The sequence below is a fragment of the Canis lupus genome, chromosome 13 (assembly GCF_048164855.1).
Source record: "Canis lupus baileyi chromosome 13, mCanLup2.hap1, whole genome shotgun sequence".
NCBI lineage: Eukaryota > Metazoa > Chordata > Mammalia > Carnivora > Canidae > Canis > Canis lupus.
Window position 1 is genome coordinate 7136681 of NC_132850.1, and position 13290 is coordinate 7149970.

Sequence of the window (13290 nt, forward strand, 5' to 3'; positions counted from 1 at the left end):
ATCCCACTCCCTGCTCACCGGGGAACCTGCTTCTCCCTCTCCTTCTGCCCCTCCTTCTGCTCATTTGCACACATGCACATGCGCACTCTCTCTCTCTGTCACATACATAAATATGATCTTTAAATAAAACAAGAATTTATAAAAACCACAGAACAAACCCAAAGAGACCTTTAAAAATAAAGCTGAGAAGAGAAATTAACAACACCAAGCAAATTGAATTATTGCAAAGCAAAGGGAAAACAATCAACAAAGTCAAAAACTGGCCTCCTGAAAAGAAAAATAAGTAGACAAACCTCTGGTGAGATTGATCCAAAATTCTGTATGAAAAAAGAACTTTTAAAGGAACATATGTATATATCCAGAAGAGATGAGAAGGACAGAAAGTGAACACTATGAACGATTCTATGTCATTCTAACTTTTTTTTTTTATGTCATTCTAACTTATACAAACTCTTAACGGAAACTAGAAAATAAGCACTTCTGAGCCCATTTCATGAGGACAGTATAACCTTGATTCCAAAATCTAACAAGGAGAATATGAGAAAGGAAAAATTACAGGCCAATTTCACTCAAAAGCATAGACACACACACAAAAAAATCCTAAACAAGGTAATAACCTGAACCCAGCCATGTATAAAAATGATAATATACGATGGCTAGGCTGGGTTTATCCTAGAATTACAAGGATGTTTTAATATTTTAAACCTACAAATATTATTCATCACATTAATAAATCAATTGAGAAAAACCACATTATCTTTTCATTAGATGCAGAAGCATTTGATATGACTTAACATTTTATTCATGATTTTTTTTTTTTGACTCTTAACAAACTAGAACTGGAGGAGAAAATTCTTAAATAACGTTACCTATCCAAAACCTTTAGAAAACTTTATTCTTGATGGGAAACATTAGCATCTCCTTTCAAATAATAAACAAAACAAAGATGCTACTACCAAGATTTCTCTTCAGACCAAACTGGTAGTCCTAGACAGCACAGTGAAACAAAAAAATGAAATAAAAAATGTAAAGATCAGAGGGAAAGAAATGCAAGTCATTCACAGATTACATATTTATTTACATAGAAAGCCCAAAAATCTACAAAGAAAGTGGTGGGTAGGATAAGAGATGTAACAAAGTTGCTACATCTTTTTCTTTTTTTTAAGTAATCCCTATGCCCAACATGGGACTTGAACTCAGGACCCAAGATCAAGAGTTGCAGGCTCCTAAGGACAGACTGAGCCAGCCAGGCCCCCTCAACGTTGCTAGTTTTTTAAAACAATGTATAAAAGGGAAAGAGAAAGGTATTTTTTCCTGTAGGGGAAAAATATCAACTGCATTTAGGAGATGTAATTTTTAAATATGTATCATTAACAATTGCAACAAAACCATAAGGTAACCAGGAGTAAATCTATTTTTAATGATTTTATTTATTTACTCCTGAGACACACAAAGAAGCAGAGAGAGAAGCAGGCCCCCCACTGGGAGCCCATACAGGACTCAGGGATCACAACCAAAGCCAAAGGCAGACGCTCAATCACTGAGCCACCCAGGTGCCCCACCAGGAGTAAATCTAAAATAAAAGATGTGTAAAACCTGGATGGAAAGAATCCTAAAACTTAAAAACAGTAAATTTTTTTAAAAGTCCTTCATGGACAGGGAAATTTAGTATTTAAAGGTATCGATTCTTTCTAAATTGCTTGATAGAATCAATGTAGCTCCAGTGAAATTTATAACAAAATTTTTGTGGATCTAGACAAGCTAACTCTAACTTAGAAGAGCAAACACCCAAGAATAGACACTGCTGGCAAAGGAAAAAAAAAGGCGAGGGGAGTTGCTTTACCAACTATTAAGACTTATAAAGGTCAAGTAATCAAGATAATATGGCATTGACATAGGGATGGTCAAGCAGACCAACGGAAAAAAAAAAAAAATACAGAGCCCCAAACCACGAATATATGGAAATTTGATATATAACATAGATAGAAGTAGCACTGCAGATCGCAGGGAAAAGCAAGAACTATTAAAGATGTGAGTAACTGGGTATCCACACAGAAAAAAATGAAATTGCATCCTTACCCCAAACCATAAATGATATTAGTCCCGGGTGGATTAAAGCTTTAAATATGAAAGCAAAAACTTTTAAACTCCTAAGAAAAAATCCAGGAGAATATCTTTATGACTTCGGAACAGGAAAGGCTTTCCCCTAACAAAATTAAAAGCACCAATCGCGAAAGAGAACATTCCTAAATTCAATTAGCTTAAAATGAAGAACTTTTACTCATCAAGACATCACAAAGAAAAATGAAAAGACCTAAGCCACCAGCTGGGGAGAAGTTATTTGCAACACACACAACTTACAGGCCGGTTGGACGCATGAGCAAAAGACAGGAACAGGCCTTTCTCAGAAGTAGGACATGAAAGATGATCAACGTACGAAAAGATCAACTTCATTAGCGAAATGCAGATTAAGACAACATGAGCTACAACTTTACACCACGTCGGCGAAAATGAAGAAGCCTGACAACTGCTAAGGGTTGCTAAGGCTCTAGATCAAGAGGAGCTCTTACACTCAGCTGGTAGGGACGCAAATGAGCGCGAGCTGTTGGAAGACAAGATGGTGCTGTTTGCAACTTTGAACGTTTGCATAGCCTACTTGCCTGGTCATTTCTCCAAAGAAACTCAAGAATTCATGATCAAGGCACCTGGGTAGCTCAGTCAAAAAAAAAAAAAAAAAGAATTCATGATCAGGGAAACTGCAAGAATGTCCCAGGAGAAGAAAGAAAGAGAAAGAAAGAAAGAAAGAAAGAAAGAAAGAAAGAAAGAAAGAAAGAAAGAAAGAAAGAAAGAAAGAAAGAAAGAAGGAAGGAAGGAAGGAAGGAAGGAAGGAAGGAAGGAGAAAAGAAGGAGAAGAAGAAGAAGAAGAAGAAGAAGAAGAAGAAGAAGAAGAAGAAGAAGAAGAAGAAGAAGAAAGAAAGAAAGAAAGAAAGAAAGAAAGAAAGAAAGAAAGAAAGAAAGAAAGAAAGAAACTACCTCAACCTCTATTAATAAGAAATGCATAAAAATAATGTTTGGTGTGGCTACACAATGAACTCTACAGAGATAAAGTGAGAAAGCTCCAATCACCTGACATGCCAGAAACATAATGCTGAGAATAAAAAATCAAGGAGCCAAAGACTGCAGTCACTACGACACCATTTTTATAAGGTTGGAAAACAAGAAAACCAAACAATATGTGGCTTACAGAAACATAAATATGTGGTAACTGTGTTTTAATATATGTTTTTTAATAAGAAGAGAATAAGAAATACAAGATTCAAGATAGTTACCACTGGGAGCACTGAGGACACTCGGAGGTGGAACAGGAAGGAGTTTACAGGTGGATAAAAGGGGAACCTGGGAGGCTCAGAGGTGGAGCGGCTGCCTCCAGCTCAGGGTGTGATCCTAGAGACCCAGGATCGAGTCCCACATCCGGCTCCCTGAAGGGGAAGGATTTATTCTCTCAGGAATAAATAAATAAAATCCTTAAAAAAAAAAAAAAAAGGAAAACTTAAAAAAAAAAGTGGATAAAAATGTGTGGGCTATGCTTTCCAATACAGTAACTGTTAGCCACACTGCGCCTATTTTGATTGATATTTAAATTAATTAAAATTACATTAAATATAATCAGTCACATTTGCCAAATCTCAAGTGCTAAGTAGCTGCACATGGCCAGTAGCTACTCTCTCGGGCAGCATAAACTTATAGGACATTTCCCTTGCTGCAGAAAGTTCTACTGGACAGCTCTGACGTAGACCAAAGGTTGGCAAACCTTTTTGTAAAGGGCCACATGGTAAACGGCCCTTGTGGCCACAGCTGGCTTTGGGGGTTTTTTTGTTTGTTTATTTACTTGCTTGTTTGTTTGTTTAAAGATTTTTATTTATTTATTCATGAGAGACAGAGAGCAAGAGGCAGAGACACAGGCAGAGGGAGAAGCAGGCTCCCTGTGAGGAGCCCGATGTGGGACTCGATCAGACAAAGTAAATGCATGGGTATGGCTGTGTTCCAACAAATCCTTATTTAGGAAAACAGGCAATGGGCTGGATTCGGCCCACAGGCCATAGTTCATGAACCCCTACTCTAGATCTTAAGTCAGGTGATAGGCGGATGGTCATTTCATCATAATGCTTTGTAATTTTTAAGCATTCCATATCAAATAGTAGAGAATTCTTTAATAAATTTTTCGACTATATCTAGGGACAGCCGGTGACATCTGAATAAGATCCATAGATTAGATAGTATTACTAATTTCCTGATTTTTATCATTGTACTGTGGTCATGTAAGACCCAGGATCGAGTGCCACATCTTATATGACCTTGTGTCCTTGTTATTAGGAAACACACAATGAAAGCACTTAAGGGTAATGGAGGATCACACGTGCAACTTACTGTCAAATCGTTTGGAAATAAATCGTCTTCATATATGTACACACACACACACACACACACACACACACTATTAGTTCGGTAGGGCTGCCATAACAAAATACCACAGTTCAAGTGGCCTAAACCACAGAAATTTATTTTCTCATAGTTCTAGAAGCTAGAAGTCTAAGATCAAGGTGTCAGCAGGGTTGATTTCCTCTGAGGTCTCTCTCCTCCGCTTACAGCAGCCACCTTCTCGCTATGTCCTCACAGTGAGGTCTTTTCAATGTATGTGGACACCCCTAGGGTCTCTTCCTCTTCTTATAAGGACACCAGTCATATTGAATTAGGGCCCTATATGAAAGGCCTCATACTAACTTAATCACCTCCATCAACACCTTATTTCCAAATGAAGCCACATTCTGCTGGAGGTTGGGACTTTAACATATGAGTTGATAGGGTGGGGCACACAATACAACCCATGATAGATAAATGGTAGATAGATGGTAGATAGATAGATAGATAGAAAGAAAGAAAGAAAGAAAGAAAGAAAGAAAGAAAGAAAGAAAGAAAGAAAAAATGTTAAGAATCTGGGTGAAGGGCAGCCCGGGTGGCTCAGCGGTTTAGCGCCGCCTTCAGCCCAGGGCGTGATCCTGGAGACCCGGGATCAAGTCCCACATCAGGCTCCCTGCATGGGGCCTGCTTCTCCCTCTGCCTGTGTCTCTGCCTCTCTCTCTCCCCTCTCTGTGTTTCTCATGAATAAATAAATAAAATCTTTAAAAAAAAAAAAAGATGCCTATGTTTTAAAAAAAAAAAAAGAATCTGGGTGAAGGGTAGATGAACGTTTTCTATACTATTCTTAGAACTTTTCTACAAACCTGAAATGATCTCAAAATTAAGAGCTTAAAAGTACATACATATATAGTTATAAACACTTATAATAAGCCAAAAAATACGCCTACAATTTTGCAACGGTGCATATATGTCATTCCTCCAACAAAAATCCATCAAGTAAAAAGGAATAGGAAGTTGACACTGGCAAAGCCAGCAACCCAGCTGAGCAAGGAGAGGACTGAAAAGACCCCGGTCACCAGAAGGTTGGGGTGATCTGGAGAAAGACATTCTTCTGGACTGATGGGGTGGAAACCAGATTAGATTGGGCAGTAAGGAGATAGAAAGTTTCAAGCCATATTTTGGCTTGAATGGAAGGGGAAAGATAGAGTAGTACCCAAAGGAGATTATGTTGAATGGAAGAAACTGGATCGTGGTGGAATGTGCTAGCAAAGCCACAGAGCAGGAAAAGCCTAGAAGCCCATGGTACACCCACAGTGGAGTCAAGCTGCCTGGTTTGGGACCAGACCCTGACTCGGCTACTTGCCAGCTCTCTCAGTTTTTCCATCTGTAGTATGGGTTGATGTGATAACAGACCCTACCCTTAGAGCAGTCGTAAACACTAAATAAATGAATAAATATAAAGCACCTGAAGGAAGTTATGGTAGACACTATCAGCAGAGAGGCGGGGGGAGTGGTGGAGAAGATGGTGGGGAAGTAGAGGAACTCGAGAGAGCAGTGGAGGGTGAAGTTGGACCATGAGAGGGACCAAATGCCTTGGAAATGCCAGGATGCCCATGCTTTGATGGTGGAAAACCAAGAGTAGTCTCTCTTCCTAGCCAATTAGGGATTGGTGGGGGAAACTCTCGAGAAGGGGCCTCAGGTGTCTCAAAAGCACTGAAGGGACAGTTTGAAGACAAAGGACAAGAAGAGACTTTGAGGGGAGGCTTGAAGGCCCAGGAAAAACTGGAGCCAGGCCCAGGCCCCTGTCTGATCTTCTAGGAGGGTCTTCACGGGCCCCACGGCAGGCCTGGGTGGGGTGGGGAAGGGTAATAGCTGATGACAGCCCGGTCTGGGAGGCCCTTCTGGCCCGGGAGGTGGGAGCACAAGGCTGCAAAGTACTGAGCGTACAGGTGAGAGAAGCACCAATGAGTTCGGGCTGGGCTCCTGAAGCAGGAGGAAGGAAAGAGGTGAGGTCAAGGCTGAAGACAAGGAAATGGGAACTGGGCCCTGGAGCTCTCCTTGAGCTCAGAGAGAACAGGAGCTGTGGGGGCGGCCGAGGGGAGAACCCGGACAGAGGGAGTGTGATAGTCAAAGAGGGAGGCAAAGGGTGTAAAGTCTTAGAAGTTGAGCAGTTCCAGGTGACAGTAAGGATCACAATGTGACTGCTGTATTGGTGGCTAAAGTGACAAAGACCCCGGAGATGACAGGTCAAGGAACTGAACAACTAGAGTGTGGGGGCATCATCCATATGGCTGAGAGGACTCCCCGATGGTGGGAGGATGGTGGTGGAGAGGATGATGACGAGGCAGGCACCCAAGTCAAGTGAATAGGGCCAAGTGACTGGAGACCAGTAGAAGAGAGTGACAGGACAGGAAAGGGCGCCACAGCCTCATGGGCGAGGGCTTCAAATGAGGACCCTGAGATCATGTCTAGATCCATCACTGGGATCAAGAGGAAATTCGACCGTGCTTCTGGCTCCTATCACACCTGGAGCTGATAGAAGGATCTGCCTCCGTTCTCGAGGGCTGCAGGGCGGTGTCCTCGGCATGGGAGGACAAGCTCGGTGAAGAGCTTGTGGGTACGGGAAGCTTGCTTGTCAGAGACCACACAACCTGGCCTCTTACTCCTACACTATCCTCAGGCCCAAGTGCAGGGCCTGGCTGGTAGTAAGTGCTGAAAAATATTTGCTGAATAGACGGGTGAGCGCATGGGTGGCGAATGAGCAAATGAATGGGAGTATGATGGATAGACGGCTGGACGGACAAGCGGATGGACGGATGGGTGGGTGGTGGATAGGTAAGTGCGAGAGGTGAGTGGAGAGCCGGGCGAGTGGGTGGGTCGGTGAGTAAGGGGATGAACAGAAAAAAGAGTGAGAAGGTGGGGCACGGGGGTGAGTGAATCAACAAATGCACGGATTGAATAAACTGGGCATTTCAGGAAACAGCAGAGGCCAGCCTGGGAGGTCAGAAAGGTGACAGGGGTGACCCATCAGGCCCTTCCCCAGCAGTCCAAACCCCTCCTAAGAACAATCATAAGCACAGGGAGGTCGCAAAAGCCACCATCCCTCTGCTCCCTAGTGCCCCCCCAGCCCAAAGGGAACCGTGGCCAGAAGCCCCCATCGGTGGCCCCCTGCATCTAGGCCGGTGGGGCAGGGGCCACGGCACACGAGAGCACAGAATATCGCTGGGGACCCCTCTTCACTCTCGGGATCCAGCTCTCGCACCCCAGGAAGCAGGGGAGGGCACAGACCCCGGTTCTCATCAGAAGTTATAGATCCGCCTTCACCTCTCTTCTCTCTCGCCTGGAACAAGTCATCCGGTTTCTCCTGGACACCCTTCCTGGCAAGATGTTTAGGACAAATGCCCCTGTCTCGTCCTTCCCACAGGCCCACCCCAACGGCCTGATCCGGCTCCCCCACCCAAGGAAGCCCACGACAAGGGCCGCTGCTAGGCCGGCCCGGGGCCTGGCTGCCCCCCGACTGGCCTGCCAGCCACAGGGTTGCAGAAGGAATAGGTTTCCTCCAGGCGAAGATAAGTATCTGAGCTTTAGCTCCCCTCAGCCTCTGATCCCCCCACATGCGGCCCCCAGGACTGTACCCCCTCCCCAGCCACACGGTGGAGAGCAGAGATAAGCTGTCCTGGCCAGCAGACCACAACGGGGGTTGGGGGAGCTCTTCCCCTTGGCCCACCCAGAGCTTGAGTCCCGCTTCCTTCCCTAGAGGCGGGCCCCAGGGGAGCTCCTGGCCAGCCACCCCGGCCCCTCCACAGCCCGCGCCCCGCACTTTTCCCTCCTGCATCCAGTGCTGGTTACGTCCAGTTGACTCCTTTCTCATTTGGGGGACACCGGTCAGAGGGAGACAATTCTGTGAATCTGAGCACCCGGGGAAGCAGGAGAGTGGGGTGCTGGCGACCACCATGTGGAGGAGACTCCTCTGGATTCTTGGCAGGAAACCTGATAGCTGTTGGGGAGCCCTCAGACCTGAAGACCCAGGGCCAGCATCCGAATCATCCGGCATCCTTTCACAGATGCCGAGTCCCTCGCGGGGCACTGGAGTCCCCACAGATCAAGCCCCCTGCCCCCACAGAACACCCGGAGCCCAGGTGAGCAGCAGCTCACCCGGCCTGGGAAATTCAGGGAGGCTTCGAAGAGGAAGTGGCATTTCCACAGGGTTTTTTTTTTTTTTAAGATTTTATTTATTTATTCATGAGAGACACGGGGGTGCGGGGCAAAGACACAGGCAGAGGGAGAAGCAGGCTCCATGCAGGGAGCCCGACGTGGGACTTGATCCCGGGTCTCCAGGATCATATCCTGGGCCGTAGGCAGCGCTAAACTGCTGAGCCACCCGGGATCCCCCTCCACGGGGTTTTAAAGGATGCAAAGGATTTCTTCAGACACAAAAATAAGGGGGAGGGCATTCCAAGCAGAAGGAACAGCGTGGAGAAGTCTGGGAGCTGAAGAAAACAGCACAAGAGTGGACAGTGCTGATAACTGAGGCGGCAGGGGGTGGGGGGTCAGGTCCGTGAAGGGGAAAAGGAGGTTTAGAAGGGGAGCATGAGGGGCTCCTGGGTGGTTTGGTTGGTTAAGTGGCTGCCTTCGGCTCAGGTCATGATCCTGGGGTCCTGGGCCCGAGCCCCGTGACCAGCTCCCTGCTGGGTGGGGGGGCTGTCTCTCCCTCTGCCTCCCCCCCACACTCTTGCGCTCTCATTCACTCACTTTCTTCCTCAAACAAATAAATGAAATCTTTTTAAAAATAAGATGGGTGGGGTGGAGACATGAAGGAGGCGCCTGGGTGGCTCAGTCAGCTAAGCGTCCAGCTCTCCATTTCAGCTCAGGTCATGATCTCAGGGTGTGAGATCGAGACCCGCGTCAGGCTCTCTGGGCTCAGCATAGAGTCCGCTTGAGATTCTCTCCTTCTCCCTCTACTCCTGCCCTCGCTCACACATTCTCAGTCTCTAAAATAAATAAATTAGGGCAGCCTGGGGGGCTCAGCGGTTTAGCACCTGCCTTCAGTCCAGGGCATGATCCCGGAGACCCGGGATCGAGTCCCGCATCGGGCTCCCTGCATGGAGCCTGCTTCTCCCTCTGCCCGTGTCTCTGCCTCTCTCTCTCTCTCTGTCTCTCATGAATAAATAAAATCTTTAAAATAAATAAATAAAATATTTAGAAAAAGAAAAGAAAAGGAAGGGAGCGTGAAGACATGAGGCTCCAGCACCAGGAAGGGTTAGAGGCAGGTTTTGCAGGGCCTCAGGGATCACGAGGAGGGCTTGGGACTTTATCCCATGGGCAAGGAGGCCCCAGTGGCAGGTTTTCACTTGGACAGTGGCCAGCCGGGGCTGTGTTTTGGAAGCAGCCCTCCAGCCGAGGATGGCAAGGGCAGCAGGGCAGGACGGGAACGGGGATGCACAGGCGGACAGCCACACTCTGGAGGTGGGGGTCCTGACCCCGCAGTGGTGGGGGGGCCGGAGGGAAGGGGCCAACCCGCACTAGGCAACCCCACTGCCGGGCTGCATGTGGGGCCAAAGGGACAGCGAGGGCTCCCGGCCAGGGCCAGGTGTCTGCACGCCGTTCACCAGGACAGGGAAGCAGGTGGTCAGGGGAAAGTGGAGGCGCTGCGCGGGGGGCAGTGCCAAGGGGACTGGTCCATCAGGGGCTGCCCCGGGGTGGACAGAGACGATCCCCCTCGGTGTCCAGAGTGAGAGCTTGCCCTGCCACTGTCCCTGGGCCACCGCTGCCTCCCGCTGCTCGCTGATGGCCTCCATGCACCCTCCTCCTGTTCCAGCCTCCGTGCCTCTGGTCCTGCCATTCCCCTGCCCCAAGCACCCCTTCCTCAGAGGTGAGTGCAGTTCAAAAGAGCAATGGTGGGGCGCCCGGGTGGCTCAGCCCAGTGGTTGAGCAGATGCTCAACCTGCCTTGGGCTCAGGGCGTGACCCCGGGGTCCTGGGATGGAGTCCCACATCAGGCTCCCCGCAGGGAGGCTGCTTCTCCCTCTGCCTTGTCTCTCATAAATAAATAAATAAAATATTTAAAAAAGGGACCGATGGGGATTGACAAAAAGTGCAGAGAGCAGACTCAGAGCCCAGCTCTGCCACCCGGTGGCTGTGTGACACGGGGCAGGTCACTTTCCCTCTCTGGGTGCCAGTTTCCTAACCTGTCTGAGGTGAACAAGTCCCCAGGGAGCTCAAGGTCTAGAAACGGCCACAAGGTAAAACAGGACCATTGATCTCGAGGTGTATCGAAGCCCCTGAGCACGCAGACCAGGACCAAGCTTATGGGGAAAGGCATAGGGTCTTTCCTCTGAGCCCTGAAGACTGGGGACAGCCCGAGCCCATGGAGCCAAGGCCGGAGGGGGCCGTCCGGGCAGCGGGAACAGGCAGCGGGAACGGGCAGCAGGAAGGACCCCGCAAAGGCCGGGAGGCACGCAGTTCAGGGTGTGTTCAAGGAAGAAGGAGTGTCCAGATTCTGGTTTCTTTCTGAGTCAACAGCTCAGGCACTTTTTGTAAGCGGCCGTCCAAGCCGGACAGCCTCCAGTAAACACCTATTTGCACAATCGAGGTCACACACAGGGACGTGTTTGCACAATGACCCGTTTGCACAATCTCAGCCGACTGCTATATTCCAGCCAAACCAGCCCGCGGCAGATGAGCACAGCCTGGGCTTCCGGACACCGGCCCGGCTGGCCCACCCACCCCCGCCCCCCCCCCGGGAGTCGGCAGGCCCTGAGCCCCGCGGGAGCCCCACAGGCCGCAACAGAGGCTCACACGGCCCGGCCCTCAGCAAGGGGGTCCCCCCAACCCGGGCTCCCTGACCCGGCCCTCCAGGCCACAGAGGGCACTCCGTGGGCTAGAGCAGGGGGCCAGGGGCAGAAGAGCTGCAGGAGGAAGTCCCCGTGGGGCAGACACCGGCTGTGATGGAGGGGGTGACCACATCTGCCTCGTGCTTCCCAGCTCACCGGAGTAAACACTTAGTGAGCATCTACTCTGTGCCTGGCTCAGTGCCACACGCCCCACACGCATTATTTCACCGATTTCACCAAAAACCTCATAAGGCGAACACTACTATCACCATTTGAAAGATGACGACACCAAGGCTCAGGGAGGCCCAGCAACTTGCCCAGCAGCCCACGGCGAGTAAACAGCGAACCCAAGCAGCCTGACCGCTCAGCCCCACTCTTAACCTCTCAACACCAATATAAGGTCTCTATATAAGGTCTCTAACGTCTCTCCACACACACAAAGAGAGTCCTTTCTTAAATCTGTCATGTCAGCCGCTGCAGGTTGGCTTCCTGCAGCAGGTCCTCGGTGGAGAATGGAGATCAGTAAAATCTCGCTCTGAAATGCTGAACTTGGGCAGCCGGGATGGCTCAGCGGTTTAGCACTGCCTTCGGCCCAGGGTGTGATCCTAGAGACCCGGGATCGAGTCCCCCATCAGGCCCTGCATGGGGCCGGCCTGCTTCTCCCTCTGCCTGTGTCTCTGCCTCTCTCTCTCTCCCTCTGTCTGTGATGAATAAATAAATAAAATCTTAAAAAAAAAAAAAAAAAGAAATGCTGAACTACTCACTGGGAGGCGTCGGGGGAAGGAAAGGAATTTTATGGAGCACCTACCATGCTGGGTTTCATACCTCCCAGAGTTCACAGGGTCCCCACGAGCCCTGGGAGGGGTGACTAGCCCTGTGGCCCACAGGGCACTGGACGGAGGCCTGCGAGGGAGATTCGGTGGCCCCGGAGGTCCTCCACGCAGAGGCTGGAGGCAGCGAGGAGAACGTGGTTTCTGCCCTCGAGGAGTCCACAGGCCAACAGAGGAGGCAGGCAGCCAACAGCCCGCTATGGGAGTCCAGGATCGCAAGGGTGGGGGGCACCTGGCCCCCCTGGAAAGATGCTCAGGGCAGGCTGGAAGTCTGAGCCGGGCCCGAGGCAGAACCGGCCAGCCGGAGGCACTGGGGTCAGTGTTCAGAGGCTGGGGCGGGTGGGCACACGTAAGCCGCCTGCGTGACTGCAGCCTGAAGAAGTGTGTCTGGGGAAGTAGAGGCAGACAAGGCAGGACAGGGAGGCAGGGGAGCTGGTGGGGTACCTTGATTGTGATGTTAAGGGATTGGGGTGCGTCCTAGGGCTGCTGAAGAAAGGGGACTGGCGTGGTCAGCCACGCCTGTGTGTAGGGAAGCTCACGCTGCTGGGTGGTGACAGAGGCTGGAGGGAGAGAGCCTGGGGCGGGGAGCCCACGGGGAGCACGCGACAGAGGGGAGACCTGACAAAGAGCAGATGAATCTGAGAGCTGTGGACAAGACGGAGAGCTCCACAAAGACAGGAATGAAAGCTGCTTTTGGGGGGCAGCCCGGGTGGCTCAGCGGTGGAGCATCTGCCTTCGGCTCAGGGCATGATCCTGGGGTCCCGGGATCGAGTCCCGCATCGGGCTCCCTGCACAGAACCTGCTTCTCCCTCCTCCTGTGTCTCTGCCTCTGTCTCATGAATGAATAAATAAAACCTTTAGAAAGAAAAAGAAAACTGCTTTTGGTTACCATGGCACCCTCATACCTGCTCTGGGAACATGTTCTCTGCAGGATGAACCCAAGGCCCATTCTCCTTCATCGTGGACTGGTTGGATGTGGGAGTGGAGAAGGGGGTGTGAGGAAGGACTCCTGGGCCCCTGCGATGGGGGAGCTCGGGGGGGAATGTGGATGGTGATACCCTTTACCAGATGAGGCCTGTGAGGATCGGGGACAAGTCTGGCAAAGTCGGGGGAAGACTCATCCATTCGATCCTTCATTCGGTAGGTGCCAAGGGCTCATTCCGTGGCAGGCAGTGCTGTAGGCAGTGGAGATAGTTTTGAACAGAACAG